The sequence below is a fragment of the Solanum pennellii genome, chromosome 9 (assembly GCF_001406875.1).
Source record: "Solanum pennellii chromosome 9, SPENNV200".
NCBI lineage: Eukaryota > Viridiplantae > Streptophyta > Magnoliopsida > Solanales > Solanaceae > Solanum > Solanum pennellii.
The window spans coordinates 50994196-51003252 of record NC_028645.1 but is presented as its reverse complement, the minus strand read 5'-3'; the positions used below and the strand labels follow the sequence as shown (position 1 = coordinate 51003252).

The 9057-nt window shown below is 35.4% G+C and overlaps 1 long non-coding RNA gene across 2 annotated transcripts; it reads right to left on the bottom strand.

Annotated features, from left to right (window-relative positions):
* Positions 1 to 1895: 1895 nt before the first annotated feature.
* On the bottom strand, positions 1896 to 8433 carry LOC107029583. 2 transcript variants are annotated; one of them, XR_003574544.1, is made up of 4 exons: positions 5948 to 8432; positions 5214 to 5356; positions 3792 to 5021; positions 1896 to 2126 (listed from the first exon to the last, which is right to left on the bottom strand). It is a non-coding gene; the product is annotated as an uncharacterized LOC107029583 (long non-coding RNA). The 2 variants fall into 2 exon arrangements; XR_001458027.2 differs by having other exon boundaries at positions 3792 to 5356; positions 5948 to 8433.
* Between the last annotated feature and the right edge of the window lie 624 nt (positions 8434 to 9057).

Here is a 9057-nt window from a genome sequence, read left to right as displayed (position 1 = left end):
ACCGTGGTCAACTCCACTGGCCGTGAAGTGGTCAAGGAACATTGAGGCAATAAGTTGCCAATCTGGGACAACTTTTGCACACAAGTTGGCACCTCCTCAAGGACCCTTTGGTTTGTCCTTGGGGAGTTTTTCCCGGAATTTTCCAACCCAAATGCACTCGTATACAAGTTAAGAACCTCTCACATCAATTTCAACCAAAACGAACACGTAAAACATGTCATGACACACGAAGGCACAGAAGCACGTCTCAAAGGCTAAACTTTCAAACGTCTTGGACGTTCTTGGACATTTGACCTCCAAACACTTCCAAACTTTAGAAACTGCCTCAAAACACCAATATAAACCATTTTAGGACTTTAAAACCTTATGATACACACGTTAGGCTCTAGCTTCACCCAGTTCATTTTCAAGGGCGTTACATAAGGCTACTAGGATCATAAGTCTAAGGCAATTGTAGCACCCTGTATCTCAAAAAGGGGTAATGATCCAAAATTCCAGAAGTTGAATTTACAACTCACATCGGCCACCCACGTCCTGTGGATGGTATCACAGACAATAGGTGTAATCTGTGGATGGGTTCCGAAAGGGTCCAAAAGAGGAGGATCTACGGCCTGAACCAACGGAACGCTAGTGAGACCATGATCCTTGGTCAAGGGCCTGTGGTCCAGACCCTAGAAACCAAGTCTATGACCACGAACGACGGTCGTACAAGATGGTCCATCGTCTGGTCCATGGCCCGTCAGTCCTGGTCATGGGTCAGTAACTGGAAGTTATTTTTCAGGGTCAGATGGGTCTTTTTCTAATTAATGTATTCATATACTATATAATTTTGCCAATATTTAGGACCCCTATTTAAATCTTTTCCCCCAAATTAAACCCATTTTACTTCATTCTTCCAAATTCCCCTAAAGAGATCGAATCTCCTTTCAAAATATTCTCTCTCTAGAGGAGGAGGAGGAGGAGGAGGATTCACCTAGGGCTTCAAGCTAAGGTCTCAATTGCTCCATTGAAGATAAGCAATTGGACATGAGGTATGGCATTTTTCATCCATAAATCACTTTTTATTCATGGAGTTTCAAAATTCCTCTATTTCAAAAGGTAGAATCCCCCAAATTAGATAGGGTTCCATGAATGATTGATAATTGATCTATTAGACTTGACATAGAGTAGGTGAGGAATTGAGGTGATTAGATGCAATAGATATGAGTGGTACAAGTGAGGTACCATAACCTTTAGATAAGGGCAGTAAAGTGTGGATAAGTCATAACACTACAAAAAAAACAGTCTCTAAGGAAGGGAATTCTAGTCCCTGAAAGTTCAAATCTTGTCTCAAATTCCCAACTGAGACCAGAAAAACCTGGTCGCGACTCGTCCTAAAAACTACAGTCGCTATTGGTAAGTAAGGACGAGTTCAAAAAACTCGTCCCTAAATTGTTTTACGACGGTCCAAATCTCTAGTCGTGAGATCCTTTTAGGGACTAAATATCTGGTCTTAATTAGACCACTCATATCAATGGTATTCATGTCGTTAATACTTTTTTGTAACTGTACGTGATGTGGTCGTAATAGCGTTTTAGAGACGAGTATGACCTGGTCCTAAAATAGCATTAGAGACTATGAAAATCTATTTGTAGAAAATCTATAAAGACCTTACAAAACTGGTCCTAGAGTAGTTTTGAAGATGACCAACAATTTGGTCCTAAAATTATTTAAAGACAAGCAGCAGCTTTGGTCCTAGATTGACCATTGGAGATGATCAGTAATTGTGGTCTCTAACGGACCACTTTTAATCCAAGACCATTGATACCGCAAGAATCTATATTCATCAACAAATACCAAAATATCACTAAGCTATATGGATACAAAAAAGATCATATAGTGAATGGGTAGGAAGATAGAGACAGTAAGATTAATTACAATAAATTGGTTAACCTCCCATTAAGTTAGTTTCGTTATATTCGTTTAACAAAAATATTTGGATAACATCCAAAGTTTTGCAAAACATTAATAGCAAATTACTAATAATGAGTTAGTGCATCTTCTAAACTTGCATCTTCACTGAAGTATGAACAAAAGTCTGGCAAAAAACAGCCTTTGTCAAGTGATATACAAAACATCAGCAGAAGCTGCAAGAAATAAAAAAATCTATTAGAAAACTGAGATACATTAGCCAAGAATCCAAAATCTATTTTGAAGAACCACAAAATAACATTAGGTAGATAATATAAACAAATGGAATAAATTAGCATAAGAGACGACCTAGATTAACAGCATCTCGGCAGAAACCGTTAAAACAGGGTAGCTGGCAGTGATGTTGTTGCAACATAGTAGAAAATTTCAAAAAAATATTTATGTCGTTATGAAGATATGTATAGTTGTTGTTAAATCTAGATGATACACCTTCTTATTTTTATTTGAAGCAATGCATCAGTCTCTCGACTCATCTCGTCTTGCCTCGTCATAATCACCTCGACTCCTCATCTAACTGACTTTGTTTAAATAAATTAAGAGTTCAAATGTAACTTTAACTATTCTCTAAGCAGTACTAATTTTTGCTAAGTCAGTTTCAAATGGACTGAAATTAGCATATCAGCTGACTTTCAGGGTCACAAAATTCACATACTTAATTTCAACAACCACCCCTATCGTCTTTACATGATCATAGTCCTCAAAGCACGAAACTAGTCCCAAAAGGTGATCATAGCATTCATAGGAAACAAACTCCAACATGAAGAAGATTATCAATTGATCATAAGCCTTCCGTCTTCTCCCCTGCTAAAAAGTAGAACATCGTCTAATCGTAGGAAGAGAGTTCTCAAATCATCCATGCCATCTTCAATTAAGAATTCCACTTCTCATAAACCCCTTTTGAATAAATTGCCCAAAACACCTCATACTAGTACTTAGGATGTTACTGGAAAACAACATAGTGTTGGCCTCTATGCTAAGGCATTGAACATGAACAATACCATCACTAGGAACCAAGATAATCCTTTTGCTTTAACATGAATAATACTATCACCAACAAAGACTATGATCTGATCTTTTAGCTTGTTGGCAAGGATTGTGATTTCCGTCTATGTAAATCTGCTACTGTTTTCTTCTTCTTTGTTTTTAGGATGAGATATATTTCCTTTTCATACATGTTAAGTATATCATTCATTCGATCTGAATGTCTATCCGAAACAACCTCTCTGCGTTCTAGGTTTGAGGTAAGAACCTTATTGGACAGGATACAGTGACTAGAAGAAAACAATTAAACATTGTAGGGTTATTGTTGAAATGGTACAACATAGCCTTTCAAGTAGGGGTGGAGACTAAATCGCAATAAATGAGGCAACAATATCCTGTTCCAACTAAATTCAATCTAACATATTAACAAAATAAAGCTTAAATATAACAGAATCAAGCAGAAATATGAATCATTTGAACTGATTAAGGCTATGGATCAGTCTCTCAGCTTACCTCGTCTTGTCTCGTCATCTCTTCTCAACTCATCTTCAACTCTAACCAACATTTTTTAAAGAAATTAACAGTAAAAATTTAACTTTAACTATTCTCTAAGCAGTACTAATTTAACTTTAACATGTGGGCAGAAAATGTTAAAACAGAGCAGCTGGCACCAATGTTACAGGAAACAAGTTTGTTATTCCAAATTTCTGGCAGCTGCCAGCAATGTTACACGAAAATTTTCACATCTAAGGACCCATATATTCATATTTGATCACACATTGATTATGGTGTTACATTTCAATAAAATAAATTAAAAAGATGGGTGTATTGTTACTAACCTGGTTAGCTGAAAATGTAGTGGTCATTCAGTTGAGAAAGTCGATGTTGTAGCTGCTACATGTGATTGATGAGCCTCGAAGAATTCTCTGGTCACTCATAACGATTTATAACAATTGAGTTTTCTTTGGAATCGATTTTCATGTTATTTTATGTTATATTATATTAGTGGTTTCTACAATATAACATTCAGAACATATGTAGACAAACTATGTCTTTAGGGAGAAGTTTGATCGTAACAAAACTTTTTTGGTTATTGTTGATCATATGTATAGGTAGTGTTATTGTTGATCAGGTTGCAAAGAGAAACATTTCACGAAAACAAGGTAGGACTCCTAGCTCGATTGATGAAACTACGTACTAGGCAAATCTGCAGGGCAATCAAAACACTTCAAGAAGAGAAGTCTTGGTCAATTAACACTAAACTAGTCACGAGCAGGCAGGTATGACGTCTAAAAAAATAGAAAAGACGGAGAATTAAATTATGTTATCTGGTCTCTAACTATTAAAAAACAGAGATTCCACAGAACTTCTCTATTGCAAGACAAAATGAACATAACTACTATTTATTTGTAAGACCAAATGAAAAAGAACTCCTAGTTGTTGCTAATTTTCTTGATTAAGTTTCTCTTATTCCAGTAGTTGTAGATTTTTATAACAACAAAGTAGAGTTAATTACTACTATTTATATGTACCTGCAAACTGATGGATATAATACATTTTACTCTTTTTCAAACTTTCTTAAAGTTAAGTATTACCGATGTTCAAACTTATCTAAGTTTTCAATTCAAATTCATCTAAGTTTTTCAATTCAAGTGCAGGACAGAGCAAGATCAGAATAAAAAAATGGAGAATTGCAGCAGTTCCAGGTTGCAAAAAGAAACATTCCATAAAAACAAGGTAGGAATCCTAGCTCGATTGATGAAACTACTAAGACAAATCTGCAGGACAATCAACAACAGTTTCTCAATAGTCCTACTTCAACCTATATTTCCACAACAACAAAATCAGTCTTTCACTTCTATTTTTTTATACATGGAGTTTCTAATAGTTACTTGTAACCAAGAAGACGAGTTGTTATATTACAAGTCATTACTCGAAGATTAACTCACCTCCAATATTGTCCCAAGCAAAGCCGTGTAGGATTCTATTTCGAACAGCACAACAACTCGATTAGAAGAAAGAACACACCTCAAATTTTATCTCGAGCAAAGCTTTGATGGATTCTATTTCTACCGGATCGAGCAGCAACAACGCGAGGAAGAAGAAGACAACTTTATCAATAGATTAGAATATATTGATTTGTTGTACGCATCATAGATTAGAATCAAGCCAAACTTTTAAGATATTGGGCTATACAAACAAAGACTAATGAGTGAACATCCACTAAAGCTATATAACTAACAATAATAATAGCTACATACCATGCTGGACTACGTCTCCCGTCCTTTGGATCCTCTCCACAATACTTTTCTGAGTTTACTTCATACTTATAAGTCAGCGGAAAGTTTAAAGTACCTTCGGACCACCCATCAAATGCACGACCTTTCTTGAACTCTTTGCTGAGCTGCAAAAATAGAAAAACATGTGTTATCATCACAATATAAAATTTCTTACACTCTCAATTTCAAATCAATTCAACACGTTAAAAGTTCCATCTACTCTGGGCTCAAAGTTATGTTTTCATGGACATTACTACATCAAAGATGTCTGGAAACGATCGTAAACACTAAGAACTAATTAAATTAGCCACAACATGTTATAATACAGGCCTTGTTCTTTCTTTATTTTTTATCATTCACGGTAGTCCATCAAATTGCAAATCCTAAGTCACTGGTTGCGGGAATTGAAACAGATGTCTGTTGCACACCATCTTTCTTTCCAGATGCACAAGCACAAATGAGAAATGTACTTTTTGGGGTGGAAATAGGAGACTGGAAGATCATATGCAGTTTTTATGGAAGGTAAACATAACAAAATGAACAGTTTCTGCAGAAATCATGAAGTCATCTACGCAAAAGACATCAACAGTTTGCGACTTCTCAAACTGAACCACTAAATGAAGTATAAGAGGGTGAGACTGCAAGTGTTTGGGCAGCATATAAGTCAACCATGAACATTGACTGATCAGAAATTCAATTGCAATCAGTGAACACACCTGAATATTGTCTCGACCAAAGCTTTAATGCTATATTTCTACCAGATCGAGAAGCAACAACACGAGGAAAAAGAAGACACCTTTATCAATATCTCGTTGAGATTAGGGGAGAAAACAACAACACAAAGAAGAATACACATCTATCCATTCAAGGGGCAGAGATTCATTGAGATTAGCTAGGGCAGCATGGACGTTTCATTTTCCATCAGGTGTACGTAGTTGTGAGCTGAAGTAGGGCAACTTTAGGACAAGCTTCTATATATTTGAGAATAAGGTTTTTTCTTTTTACTTTTAGGATTAATGTTTTAGCACCTAAAATTTTGTTCAAAGAAATATTTTTCAGATTGGTGGAATTACTTTCCCGCTCAAGCCTCAAAATATGTATCCAATTACATTTAGGGACTAGTTAGTAACTCTTTTAGGGACCGAATTTGATGTCTTCACAATAACATATACCAATAAAGACCGAAATATAATCTCGTCCCAAAAGGTATACTTTTAGAGACAAGAATATAGACTCGTCCTTAAGTATTGGTCTTAACAAAGTCTTTTTCTTGTAGTGTAAGAATAACACAAGCATTAGTAGGTATACTGACGTGGTATGTAATCATGAGAGGTCAAGAGAAACACCTTAGAAAGAGGTCTTAGTACTAGCTTATTCAGATTTCCATAGTCATGAGATAAGATTCTCACAAGTGTTAGAGGAAAAGAGGATGTACACCCGTTAGAGATGATGGAATAGGTTTATAGCTTTCAACTGGAAGCTTCAGATCTAAGGAGGAGATGATAAGATGATAAATCAACTCAAGTGTTTGAGAGTAAGATAGTAATGAGTTCCAAAGAGTATGTGAGATATTTTATTAGAAGTTCTTTTACTAGTGGAGTTATATTAGAAGGAGAAGGTTTAATCATCTAATCGTGATGATGATGGTTTGATAATTAAATCTAAGGTTATAAAAAGGAGGATGAGGTTTTACTATTAGAAACAGTTAAATGAGAGCCCTTAGTTTGCTCCAAAGGAGTTGGTTAGTAGGGGTCCATGGAGTTGTTAGAGTACTAAGTTGAATGTGGAAATAGTCTTGGGATGAGATTCCCTACAAGAGGTATAGAACTCGAACCTATGGATTTGGGTTAAGGTTGAATATACTTGAAGACTACCATTAGAATCAAACTTTGGTAAGAGTAACCCCATTTGATACCTAGTTCCGTCATCATTTGAGGAAGAATAATCCCAAGGAAAAGATATTGCAACACACAGGAAATATTTTGAGCTAAGACTTGAACCATCTTTTGTAGTGAGTAAATTTTGACCGAGGAATTTAAATTTTCTTATGTTTTAAGGTCACTAGATGTAGCATCTTGAGTTCCAACAAGAATAGAAGAGAATTCGTTCAAGTACTTCCTAAGTTCATGTATGATTTGGATCAACTTCAAACGATCATAACACTGATTTAGGTTTTCCATGAGATGGAAAATGAAAGGTCTTTGAAATATGTTTACAATGCAATCGAGTTTTCTAAGTTTGAAGGTCGGAGGAATGAGATATGCCCTTTAAAAGTTAGTCTTTTCAGTTAAGGAAAGTTACCTAAAATGGGGAGGGGTGTTTTGGTCTTTTTGTTATATAATTAGATTTAATTGTTTTTAGTAAGGTTTTAAGAGTGTAATCCTATTAGGTTCATTTTTATAATCCTAATACATGCCTAGGATTTTCATGAAGAGTTCAAGAAGAGAAAAAAGGAGAAAAAAGCAAAGAATCAAGGCGTATGTCGATGTTCTTCAGTTACATTGCAGATTTTCGCCATGGGTTTGATACTCAAGAGATATGTAGGTTTCCATGGTATTGGATACGTTCACCCATACGCAAAACATAATTTTTCATATTTGAATTCGTCCATAAATATTGCAAGATTTATATTCATGAAAAGTGTTCTTAAAGTTCCATTCTAAATCTTGTTTTTTGGGGGGTTTGATGAATTTTTTATATGAAAGTGAGAAATTTAAGGGCTGTACTTAGTAAATTAGAGTGTGACTGTGTCGAGTAATTGAATCCAAGTGATTGGGAAAGAAATCATTCTATTCTACGAGAATTATGGGCAAAGACAAGTAAGAAAAGTCGAGCAGAAAATAAGGACCAGGTCCGCGGACTTGTTCCTCATATGTGAAATTCTTTCTTTCCGCGTCACAGAGAGAAAGCGGACTCCACTGTTTCAAAAATTATCTCAACCAAACATAATATTTCATCTCCGCTTCACGGACTTGCTCCCTACACAATGATTTTAAACCGTTTCTCATGATAAACTATCTCAAACACTTTTAATTTTCACGATATCTTTCCTTTGACAAATCATAACCTTGAATTCATAATTCAAGTTCAAGGTAGAGCTAACAATTAAGTCTTAAGATTTCTTTCGAATATTTTTTGTAAAAGTCCTTTTGAGTCTTTTTGATGAGTCTTCTAGAATTTCTAGCAACTTGTTTCAAGACTCGAGCACGTGAGCATCAAAATTAGGGGAATGTATTCATGAGCCGAATTTGTTATCACGATATCCTTCATATCATGAATAATAGCTCTTGAATTCATAATTCAAATTCTAGAAAGAGTTTAAGAATAATGTTCACGTAAACCTTTGAGATCAACTATCGATTTGAGCTAAGTTTTGAGGGAGCAAGTATGAGAATGATAAGAGTTGTATACATGAGTTCCATATTATTATGTAAAACCTCGAAGAGAGTCGTTCATGCCCATATATTCCGCATGAACTTCTTAAATTGAGCACATTTGAGAGGATTAGTGTCGTCATGTTCTACGTCTTGAGTTCCTAATAATTTTGGGATTTATTCTTAATAATGGGGCTACTACATGCTAGCCATAAAGATCCTTGAGTTGAGTAAGTTCATGCCCATAATTTCGCAAGAACCCTTTGAGTAGAGCCATCTTGAGATGAGAGGTATCATTGAGTCCTTAAGTTGAGTAGTTCATAGTCATAATTCCGTATGAACCATTCCAGTCCAACATTCTGGAGATAAGTAGTATCATAGACTCTTTGAGTTCTGGAGTTGTTGAATATCAAGTATTGAGTTCTAGTTATGATTATTGAAAACCTCGAATT